Here is a 12,702-nt window from a genome sequence, read left to right as displayed (position 1 = left end):
GAGTTTTGTCTTTCTTTTAAGTAGTGAATATATGCACATGGTTAGTTTTTTTGCCCCCAAACATTACACAAGGGTATCCATGAAAAGTCTCTCTTTTCCTCTGTACCCCAGTGTTCCTGTTTTCTTTCCTAGAAGCAATTTGCCCCATGTTCTTTTTATTTATTTATTTATTGGACATAGTCTTGCTCTGTCACCCTGGCTAGAGTGCCGTGGTGTCAGCCTAGCTCACAGCAACCTCAAACTCCTGGGCTCAAGCAATCCTCCTGCCTCAGCCTTCTGAGTAGCTGGGACTATAGACACGCACCATGATGCCACCCAGCTAATTTTTTTCTATTTTTGTTAGAGATGAGGTCTCACTCTTGCTCAGGCTGGTCTTGAACTCCTGACCTCAAGTGATTCTCCTGCCTCAGCCTCCCAGAGTGCTAGGATTATAGGCATGAGCTGCCCCCAAGTTCTTATCTGTCCTCACTGAAGGAGTTAAAGGTATGACATGATCAGTTTTGTGTTTCAGGAAAATCACTCAAACATGATTCCAAGAAACCAGGTAAGGAGGCTCCTGCAGTGGCCTCTCTTTGAGGCTTCTGGTTCCATCCAAATCCAGATCACCACTGCTTCTACCCTGACATCCTGGCCAAGCTGCCCTCAGCTGCAAATCTGAAAAACATTTGGGATGTCTTTGAAGGTGCTCTACCACACCTTCTTCCAAGAAGCATTTGATGTTTATCAAAATGCCTGGGAAATAATAGACACTGAGAACATACCTGCTGAAGCAATGAAGATGCTGTAGGAGATACGCGGTGAGCCATTCACCCCATCATTCTTCTGGATGACCACTTGACCTTTTTTTCTCCTTCCTTAAACCCCTGCCATCTTCCCCATATTCTGTCTCCACTGATGGTCTTGCTTCCCATTTCACAGAGAAAATACAAGCTGTCAAGAGAACTTAGGTATTCATCAACCTACTTGTATCTGTGCACACAGCTCTGCCTTTTCTCCTGTTACTGTGGACAAACTGCCCATATTCCTAGAGGTCAACCTTATTGCTTTGAGTGCCATATCTTCTGATCAACTCAAGAATGCCTGGCAGTTCTCCCCACCTGCACCATCAGTTTTTCCCTCTCTACTAGATTAGTGTGATGCAAATATGCTACAGTTTCTCCCATCTTCAGACAAAACCCCTCTCTTGACTCTGTATCATTCTCTAGCTGCCCCTTCATTTCTCTGTGTCGCTTCTCAGCACAACTCCTAAAATTGTTGTTTGTACTTGCCGTCTCCAATTTCTTCCCTCTCTCTTGAACTCATTCCAATCAGGCTACTGCTCATGTAATTCCCCCGAAACTGCTCCTGTCAAAAATGAGCCTGTGTTCTCAGACCTCTTCACTATATATCAAGCTAGACTCTAATCTTTAATGTCTGTTCACAACTCCCAGATAAAGACAGCAGTGCAGCTGTATGTGCATGACATGGATGCACGTGTGTGCATGTGTGTGTGTGTGCATGTGCGTGTGTGTGTGTGTGTGTGTGTGTGTGTGTGTGTGTTTGCATATTTGGGCTGCTCCTCTCCCCACCCTGGGCTCGCTCAGTCTTCCTGAGGACTTTCTGGGTGCAGCCATACTGCCCTCAGAGCTCCTAAACTGACCATTTCCCAAATAGCACAGGTGGTCACTTCCTCCTTGGAACATGTTCTTTACTTGGCTTGTAGGAAACCACTTTCTCTCAGTTTTTTCCTATTTCACAAGCTTCTCCTCCTGGGTCTCCCTTCCTCTATTCCCTTCCTTTTCCTCTTTCTCACCTGTAAACATTGCAGTGCCCCAAGGCCCAATCCTAGGATCTCTTCTCTGTCTACATCATTCTCTAGATGACCTCATCCAGACTCTAACTGCTAAATACCATCTGTCATCTGCTATGTCCCAAATTTATATTCCCAGCCTGGACTTCTCTCCTGAACTCCAAGTGCACTTCTAAGCAGAGGTCCTGAGGTCAGCCAGGTGCCTCGCCTTCAAGTGGGCCAGGTCTGCGACGCCATTCATGCTCTATGGCTTCCCGTGGGACCCACCTGAGGCAAGCTTTCTGGAAAGGGCCAGGTGATCTCTATTGCAACTACTCTACTCTGCCTTCATAGCGCAGAATTAGATAACATATAAAGGAAATAAATGTGACTTATTCTAATAAAACTGTGGCTGTGTTCCACTAAAACTCTTATTTACAGAAACACAGAATTGGTCTAAAAGCCACAGTTTGCCAACCCCTGGGCTAAACACACGTTTGTCTAGCTTCTCCCCTTTCCTGCCCTGTGCTCGGCTCTGTCTCTTACAGGCCTCACCTGAGAGCATTCCGCACTCATTCTCTCGCATGACAGCCCCACCTTGGGCCTGCTCTCAGGGAACCCAGCCTAAGACAGACGCCTCCCGCATGTCCCACAGCACCCAGTGCTCACCCTGCGGTGCTGATCCCAGTGTGCTGAGGTTGCCTGTTTACTTACTGGTCTCTTCCACACCAGATTGGAATCACTTCAGGGTTACTTAACCTTTGTGTGCCTCAGTTTCCTTATCAGGCCCAGTCTTGTTGACCTTTTCATAACCAGCATCTAGCGTGTTTAATTCCCACTATTACTCAATGATGCAAATGCCGTCATTATTCAATATCACAGATGATGAAGCCAACACCGAACACACGTAAACGCCCTCCTGAGAGCACACAGGAAGGTTCACTTGGAATCCTCTTTCGGTTTCTGCCTCCTCATCCTGCCCACCACCACATCTTGCTAATTGTTTCCTCATCAAGGCTTCCTTGAGTGACTTTTTCCACTTTCACAGCAATATGTTGTCACCCTAGTCCAGCATTCTAATAGGTTGTCTGGGTGGGGAATGGGGCATGAGGGGACTGCAACTAGTGACAAATTTGTTGGATTTTTTTCCTCCAGATTGATTTTAAATTTACATTTTATTAGCCTTTAATAAATATGTAATTGGTACAAAATTTGAAAGGTGAGAAGGAATACAGAGTAAAAGCCTTCCTCCCATACTGTTCCCAGGCCACCTAGGGGTCCTCCCAGAAGCAACCAGTATTCCCTGTTTCATGCTTATCCTTTAAGAGATTCTTTGTGCATGTGTCTAGACCCTTCTTATTGGCTGTTTGTTGTTTTAATATGAGTGTGTTACATTGGATTTTCCTCACTTGAGCTGGCTTTCTTTAATGACGTTATTTAGTGAATTAGTTGGCTATACCCTCACTTTGTTCAAGAAAGGATTCAAAGCCTGTTGTGTGTGTGTGTGTGTGTGTGTGTGTGCGCGCGCGCGCGCGTGCGTGTGAAATATGAGAAAAATGAAGCAGAGGAAAAATAAGACTAGGAGCTCTCTGTCTTCAGTGACACTCCATTGCCTTCGGGATAAAGTCAAAACCACACTCTGATTCATCAGGCAATGCAGAAATTGGCCTCAGTTTACCTCTCTAGCCACAATGAACTCTTTTGGTTCCCGAACATGCCATTTATGGTCTTTCCCACATCTGGATCTCCGCATAGATCTCTGCGGGCACATCACCCGCCTTTCCCGCCTTTGTCTTATTAACATCACATCTCCGCTTGGTCTTCACGCCCTAAAGTAACTTTTCTGAACAGCCTCCCTCTTTCAAGTTGGGGTTGGCCCCTCTCTCCAATTCTTCTATTGCTGCCTGGACTTCCGTGAGCATTGCATTTACCAAATTACGTTTTAATAATTCATTTCCCATTCAAATCTACCACTTGTCTATAAGCTCTGTGAGGTCAGGGACCTGTTTGTCCTATTTACTGTTCCATGCCCAGTGCCTAGCTGGTCCCAGCACATAGTAGGCATTTGGTAAATATGTGTTCCACAAATGAATGAATTTAGAAGTTAAATTAGATCACAAACCTTTTCTGGAAGCGAGTCACAAATTAACTTTTAACTTCTTAGCAACCAAAGTAAAGAGGATCAACACAACCTACAACAATTGCTGAGAAGTATCACTTCCTCAAATAACCCTCCACTGACCCCCAGTTCCCTTTACTGGCATCCCTAAGTCCTGCCTATTTTTCCCGGTAGCATTTATCAAAATGGTAATAATTGGTGGGATAATGGGTTAGTTTATGTCTGTCTTCTCCAGCAGACTGTATTTCATTGATGAGTGTCTCCCCGGCAGCTCTCATATTGTGCTCAGTAAATGTTTATTGGATGAATCAAAAAAGACCATTATTCCTGCTACTAAGCTCAGAAATCAGTTTCTCCTGAGTCTTCATGAAGAGGATACAGGATATGTAATGTAAGGATGAAAGGTCTTAATAACATCTATATAGCAGATATACAGGTGAGGGTCACAGGCCTGTTCCCTATACTGATTCTCAATAAAGGCTGATGGCAGTGCCGTAAAGTGTAATTCAGGCAAAGAGATTTTACAGAGAACCAATGGGATGCCATCAGGACACAGTGCAGGGGAGAAGCCACCTGATTATAAGGCATCTGCTTCTGTTCATCTACAAAGGTTGTTCTCTAACCTGAGTGCTGGATAGATTTGAGGGACAGTGAATGCAATACCACTCTGAAAAATACATGGAATGAAGCTATTCTGAATGTCAAGTTAAATACAGGTGCTTTCAATAAGCAGTTGAGCTTGGGAGTGGAATTCATCTCCACCTTAGAACTAATTGACGTCCTTCATCGGGAACATGATGACATGGCAGAATAATCTGATAGAGACATTTATCTCACATAGAGCCCATAATAGTGGATATTACTATTATGTGTGAGTATGCAATGTGGCGTAATCATACACTAGTACCTCAATAATACATTTAGGGGAAAATGTATTAATGGTAAAAGAGAAAGAAGAAGCCACTTTATAAAAACATGCTCTCAAATATAAGAACGAAATCTTAGTTGAAAAATATACCCTAGTTAATATCATCACACAACCCATATTTGGGGAAATAGTTCTGATTTCTTACAATTTTATTATTTTTAATAAAAGTGATGTGTTTATATGTATACCTAAATGTGATTTTGTTATTGTAGCCCTATGAGACTTTTAATGAAAAGAAATAGGCAAATGAGGAAATGAATACTTTTTAGATCGTATGTTCCGGCTTTTGGGTTCAAAAATCATGGCAAACAGGACTCATTTCCAGCACCCCCACCTGTGGAAGGGGGTGCTAGTTAGGTACCCCTCACCTGATCTGCAGGGCCCTGTCTTCATTCCTTTGTCTCAGCATTTATGACATCCTATTGTCTTTCTCTGGATTGGCTCCTTTGGAAAGAAGAAAACTGCCCCCTTTCAGCTGTAGTAGCTGCAAGAAGGGATGGGTGGTAAAGCTTCCCCCAAACTCCCACAAGCCTCCAGAACCACCTCAAGCATACCGTCTACACAAAAACTGCGCTCATTGTGCAGACAGAGCTTCAAGACAGCTCCCACCACTTGCTTCCAAACAAATGGTGGCCTCTGCACCCCTCTGTGTCACCACTTTAGAAGCAGAGCATTCTCTCCACAGGAGCTAGCACAGTCCTGGGCACACCGCAGGCCCTCAGTAAATATTTGATGAATTGAATTAATACTATGAAATTACTTCGTGACTTTTAGTTTCCTCATGGGCTGGCTTTTCTCCACCTAGCTGGCCAAGACAAAGGAGCATTCTTTCAAGAAAACCAATTATTGCGTTTCAGTTGGTGGGAAGACACCACAAAGGCCATCCTTACATCAGCCCAGATCAATAATTCAAGGGTCTCAAACATTTCCAGGCAAATGTTTCCCAAGGGCGATTTTGTGGACAGAGGATTACTAAGGGGTCAGTATGTCAATGTTCTCTGGGCACCCACTGAACGCCTCCCGCAGAGCTGAATGACCTAATGATGCAAAGTGGACAGACAGGAGACTGGGAGATTCAGAAAGATTTCCATCCAGCAAGCACTCAATGGAGCAGTAATATGTATATAAAGCTCAATAGTCATAATTTCAAATTCTAGGGCCAGGCTCCAGACATCTGTATCCAAGATCTATCTAAGAGGTATATTTCTGTCTCCAAAAGCAACAACTCATGTTCCTGTCATTAGTACTATGATCACTTGAAAGGCACCTTTTAAACCTGGCGAAAAACAGGGACTCATAAGTATGCAACAACCTCCAAGTTTACATAATTAGCACTTTGATTCCTGTTGCACATGATGAGAGTTTTTTAAATGATCCAACCTTTTAAAATAACTGCATTCAACATATATTTAATCTGAGCTTAAGGGGATATGGAAAAAACACCCATCTGTTTGTGAGTTTAAATAACTGGAAAGATTTATGAGAATGAGGTGGCAGGGGTGATGTTGTTCTAGAGAAAGAGGTTAAGGGCTGGATTTCTGTTCTTCTGCAGTTTAAAAAAAAATGTACTTATATTTTGTAAACTGTCTTCGAAGTATTACAGACATATAAAAATGTAACAATCGTAGGCGTACAACTTGATGAATATTATCATATTTGACCACACTCATGTAACCAGCACCCAGATGGGGAAACAGAGCATTACCAGCACCCCAGAAGCTACCCTTCCTCTTACCATCCCCCCAGCACAACCACAGCCTTGACCTTAGGCACCGTAGATTAGTTTTCTCAGGGCTCTTTTGAAAGGTAAACTTAACATAATATGATTATCTACTAAAGCTCTGAAATCACTTTTTGAGAATGGTAAGATTCACAATATTTTATTTGGCTTCTTTAAATTGTACCTGTCCCCTCTCTCCGTTCTCCATGCCAGATCCTTTTTCTTTTTAGGTCAACAGATTCTTTCCTTCTGATTCTTACTATGCAAACAAAGCAAAGGAGTCTGCAAAACTGTCATCTACTTCATTCATTCATTTACCAAACATTTATTGGCATCTCCCACGTTCCAGGCACTGTCATGGGCACCAGGGTTACAAAGACAATCACATTCCTGAAGTCAGGGTTGTAGCTGAGGAATGTGGTGGGGAGCCCCCCACTGGGGTGGCACCTAACCCAGCCAGGTCGCCAAAAGGAGATTCCCAGAGCAAAGTCTGTAAGGATGGGCTGAAATCAACACAGGGAACAAGGGAGGCCAGGCTGGTGGAGGGGCTGGGATTAAGGGTGGAATGGAGGGAGGGGATCGTGTGCTGAGCCACAGAGGCAGGGGACTCAGTCTGTTCAGGAAACTGCAAACAGTCTATTGCCTGTGAAGGAAGACACAGTGTTGAGAAGACTTCTGGATTAAGATGTTAGACTGAACAAACACGGAATTTCCCTCCCCTCTGAAACCTCATTAAAACTACAGTAAAGGCCAGGCACGAGTGGCTCAAGCCTGTAATCCTAGCACTCTGGGAGGCTGAGGCAGGCGGCTCATTTGAGCTCAGGAGTTCAAGACCAGCCTGAGCAAAATCGAGACCCCGTCTCTACCAAAAATAGAAAAAATTATCCAGGCATGGTGGCACATGCCTGTAGTCCCAGCTACTTGGGAGGCTGAGGCAGGAGGACTGCTTGAGCCCAGGGGATTTGAGGTTGCCGTGAGCTAGGCTGACGCCATGGCACTCTAGCCAGGGCAACAGAGTGAGACTCTAAAAAAAAAAAAAAAAAATCGTGGTAAAGAAATGTTTGAAAAATACATAAATCTATAAAGGCAGGGAGAATAGGAGAGGTGACAGGAGTAAAAACTCTAGAAACAAGAAATTAGATGAATGAATGAAAACTGAGAATACTCAAAAAAAGCTCAAACCCCAGCCAGCAGAGGGGAAAACTGAGGACCCATTTGATTTCCACTGATGGGGTAAGGAATCAGACTTTGCACAGCAGCAGGAGGAGCTGGGGAGTGTGGGAGAGCAAAAAGGGTCAGTCCCAATCCTCCTGAAGAGCTGTCATGGTGGACACACAGGATCTCGCTGGGAAATCTGAGCCAGGCACGTCCAGCCACTGGGAAGGGGGAACTTGGGGAAGGTCTGTGAGAAACTGCAGCCTCTGTGTAGCCACCTCTTCAGTGGGTCCAAGCCCCTGGTGGTGGGCCTGGGGTCACTGTGGCCACCTGGGCCAGGAATGGGAAGAGTACCTCTGCATCTGTCACCACTGTTCCCCTTCAGAGAACAACCACCCCTGCTTCACTTCCACCTCCCCGTTCTCATCACAGTTCCTCTTTAGGCCAAATTTCACTACCTAGGAAAGGGGCTCCTGGGAAATATAGCTCCAGTTTAACCAACTGAAAAATAAAACTTGCACCAGCACGTGCTGGGGAACAACAAGATGGAAGGGGTCCAGGCCCTGCTACCAAGGAGCAACCATGCAAGACCCTGGACACTTGGGGAAGAGAGAAAGAAATTTTATCTTGCTTAGGCTACTGCAACTTGGGGTATCTGTTCCTTCCACTGAATGCACATCCCAACTAAAATACCCTCTACTCTTCCTCTTGTAAGTGTCACTTTTACTTTCTTTTCTTTTCTTTTTTCTTTTTCTTTTTTTTTTTTTTTTTGAGACAGAGTCTCACTTTGTTGCCCAGGCTAGAGTGAGTGCCGTGGCGTCATCGTAGCTCATAGCAACCTCAATCTCCTGGGCTCAAGCGATCCTCCTGCCTCAGCCTCCCGAGTAGCTGGGACTACAGGCATGTGCCACCATGCCCGGCTGATTTTTTCTATATATATTAGTTGGCCAATTAATTTCTTTCTCTTTATAGTAGAGATGGGGTCTCGCTCTTGCTCAGGCTGGTTTCAAACTCCTGACCTCAAGCAATCCGGCCGCCTCGGCCTCCCAGAGTGCTAGGATTACAGGCATGAGCTACTGTGCCCGGCCATTTTTACTTTCTAATACCTCCAAGTTGCAGATCTACCACTTCCTTTCACTCTTCCTCAGCACCTGGGCTTCCCATTCTGGTTGGCAGCCCCCAACCCTGCAGCCGGCCACAGTCCAAGCCACGCTTTGCCACTGCCTCCAAGGGCCTCACCGGCCACCACCTGGCTCTCTTCTTGCAGGCAGAAGAGAGACTGCCGCCACTTGCTCAGCCTCTGTTTTCTTCTGTGGTAAGCCCCGCCTTTCTTGCCTCCTCCCTGAGCTGGCTGCCAGTTTGCTCTTTGCCCTGTAGCCCCCCTCCCCTGGCAACAAGCACCCCTCCCAGTGTGGCCTCTCACGCATTTCGTTAGTGGGCAGCCGTGGGGAGGGTTTCGAATGCTTAGTGAGCTCCTATGGGTCCAGGCTGCGCCCTTCTGCCTTAATCAAAGGCTACCTTGCGTCAGGGCCTATGACAGCTAAGCTTCCGTGACAGAAACCCACAAATGCAGTGGCTTCAATAAGATAAATACTTACCTCTCACCTATGTGACAGTCTTAGTGTGATGGTCCTGGCCAACAGGATGACTATCTTCCTTCCATCTTGGGGACTCTGCCTTCCCGCAGGCCGTTGTCCTTGTCGCTGTGGTCAGGGCTGGGTTCCTGCCTGTCTGTGTTCTCATCCCCACAGGAAGGGGAAGGAAAGGAAGCGAAGGACGAACAGTTTCCCCTGAAGCCGTCCCCCCAGGTAAACTCTATGCAAAGGGAAGGAGTGGAGAATAGATGGGAGGGGACAGCCCGAAGCCCAGCACGGCCTGCCCGCCTCAGCCCTGGAGGACAATTACTCGCTGCTTGCTGCAGCCCACTCTGGTGATATTCCTTCCCCATCCCAAACTCCATTTAGAGTCCACCCAGAGATTTTGCTCCGTAAATGAAAGATGGTGTTAACCAGCGTAGCAGGTGCTGTCGTCTCCCTGCCCGTGCCCTCAACCCCCAGGGCACAGCGCTCTGTCCAGATCCTTCCCTGAAAGCCTCACCTAGGGCTCTCTGTGGCTTCCAGAGCCGGCTGTGCCTACAGGGCAGGCTGGATGGGCTGGGAATTAACCACCCTCCCCTGAGCCCAATTCACTTCTGTTCATCTCAACCCGCAGGAATGCAGGCTCGCTGTGCCAGGCTCTGTGCTAGACACTGCGGACAGAGAAAAGGCCTGAGCTTCCTTCAGCACATGCTGTGCCAGCCCCAGTCCTGAGCACTTTACTCACATCCCTCATTCATTTCTCCCCACAGCCCTTTGAGGTTGATTCTCTTCTCTCCATTTCACAGATGAGTAAACTGAGGCTTAGGAAGGATAAGCATCTTCCCAAGTGCCCAGCTTGTAATCAGCAGAGATGGGGTTTAAACCCACATCTGCCGGGCTCCAAGACCGCTGCTCTCTCTGGCCGTCTAAGGAGAGCTGCTACCTGCCCCCAGAGCCTCCAGTCAAGGCAGAAACTGGGCAGGTAAGGGAATGGCCGGCACTGAGTGTAAAGCACATAAAACTGGAGAGATGATAGACTGCCCGCTGGCTGGAATACAACCGTGTGCTAAGCTAGGGAGTCGCACGACATCCTGGGGCCACTTACATCTGCATTTTTACCTGACAGGGAAATAAAACTCTACACTTTTAAGCCACCAGGATGTTGAATCTTTTTTTACAGTAATCAAACTATTTTAACTCAGTGCTTTCCAACATTTTTCACACCCTGGGACATGTGGGAAATGGCAGTAGTTAGACTTGTGGTCATTAGGGTAAACTCGAGATTTACGAAAGTCTATACAAGACTTGGTGAAATACTAATTACATTTTATTTACAGAACATAATTATGAAAAGAAGGGAAAATACAAAGCATTTAGGAATATACTAAATATTGAATTAGAATAAAACTTTCAGATAACATATTTTCAAATTTTCATGAGAAATCAGCTTTCTTCCAAGAACATGCTTTATTATATTAGATTTTTTTTTTACTTGAAATGGCTATAAAATTCCTGATTATGTTTTTCTAATTATATTCTCCTCAAATTCATGATCTTCACCATTGACAGGAAACTCTGCACAAGTAGGTGCTGCAAATGGCAACGACAGCTATTATTTCCTTGTAATTGTTAGAACTCCTTTCTTGTCCTTAATAGAATTTTGATCCTTTGAATTTTACTTTAACAATGTAATTGTTCTCTAAATCTAACAGTTCCGCCTCTTCTTTCACTGACAAGATGTAACATCGAAATTTCTTATAATATATAAATGGCTTTAGAATACAATAGTATTTTTTCTAGTCAAGTATTTTTAAATTATGATAAAATTTTCTTCAAACATAAACAGGTATTGCCTCAGTAATCTTAATAATTTTTCTTCAGGATTCAAATAATAACTCCAACTTGGTTCCCTGGGAAACCATTTGTAATTTCGCTTTTGCAAAGGCACATTTTTCCTTTGAATCCATAAATGCTGTCAGCGCTAACTAATATTCTGGGAGGGGTTCCCAAGACTACCCTCAGGCTCAATGATTTGCTGGAACTTACAGAACTCAGAAAAGCTGTTATATTTATGGTTAGAGTTTACTACAGTGAATAGATACAGATTAAAAGGAGTAAAGGGAAAGGCGCATGGTGAAGTCCTGGAAAAACCAGGCTCAAGCTTCTCATCGTCTGGTGGAGTAACACGGAGAGCACCTAGTTCTCGCAGCAATGATATGTGAAAACATGGGTGACATGTTGCCAACCAGGGAAGCTCCCTTAGCCTTGGTGTCCGGGGTTTTTAGTTAGGGGTCTTTCACATAGGGATGGCTGAGCTTCGCTACAAGTCTCCGGCCCCCGGAGGTCAAATTGACACAGCACTGTGCAAGGCCAGGCATACAAAAACTCTCTTATCAAGCAGGCATTCCAAGTGCTCAGAGGTATGTTCCAGGAGCTAGCATGCAGAGTTTGGGAAACCCAGGCCTACTGAGTTAACCCTTTATTACACACATATACTTTCACATAATTCTTAGAATTTTTGAGCAGGTTCATTCAGAGTCTCAAAAATGTCAATCAAGTAAGTCATATTTTGAAGCCAATTACTATCCTTCAAAAAAATTGCAAAGTGAGAGTGATTTACACTTTTAAATTTCATTTCTTAAGCTCATAAGCTCTTGACAAAACTATTCCTTTGGAAAATCAACCCATTTCTGTACAAAACAACAGAGAATAGTTGTATTGTCTTATTTCTTCACACAAAGCTGAAAACATACAAAGCCGAAAGGTTCGGGTTTTAATTCCCCATTTTTGATCACATCATCTATTGTGGAATTCAGATCTTCAAGGAAACCTTACATACAATAGCTTGTCTGTGCATAAAAGAATGTGTTGCTTGACTCTCAGGATTTTTGGAATGGACTGGTGAAGGCTTGATACCTTGTTGTCATTGTAACCGCCCTATGAGAACACAAATTTATCTGGTGTAGTCACGGATCTTCATCCATTCAAAGTGCTTAGTTACCTCTGGCTGCTTCCTTCTCACTGGATTCCGAGCATCATGATGGTGCTTCCAACTGACCGTAATTACTGATGCCTGTAGATTCATCATTCTGCAATGAGCATGTTTCTGAGCTTCTGGGTTAGCTTTGGTTTTATGTTGTCTGAGATGTTTTCAATGCATCCATAGGATTGTTTGGAAGTGGCAATTTTTCTATTTACTTCTTTGGTGTCAAACTTGGTACAGATAATGTACCAGTGTTTCACATGAGCTGGTAAAATGAGCAAGTCTGCAATGGAGTAAGATATATTGGCTGTGGCTATTAAGTGCAGAGCCTTGCAAGCAGTTTTCTTGAGCTATACCTGAAAGTGGTGTAACAGAGCTCATAAAGAACTTTGTTTCTTGTTTTGCAATAACAAACATTTACCAAAGAGCAAACAAACATTTTCCTGCAGAGT

This window comes from Microcebus murinus, chromosome 2, assembly GCF_040939455.1.
Source record: "Microcebus murinus isolate Inina chromosome 2, M.murinus_Inina_mat1.0, whole genome shotgun sequence".
NCBI lineage: Eukaryota > Metazoa > Chordata > Mammalia > Primates > Cheirogaleidae > Microcebus > Microcebus murinus.
Note: the sequence above shows the minus strand (reverse complement) of the source record.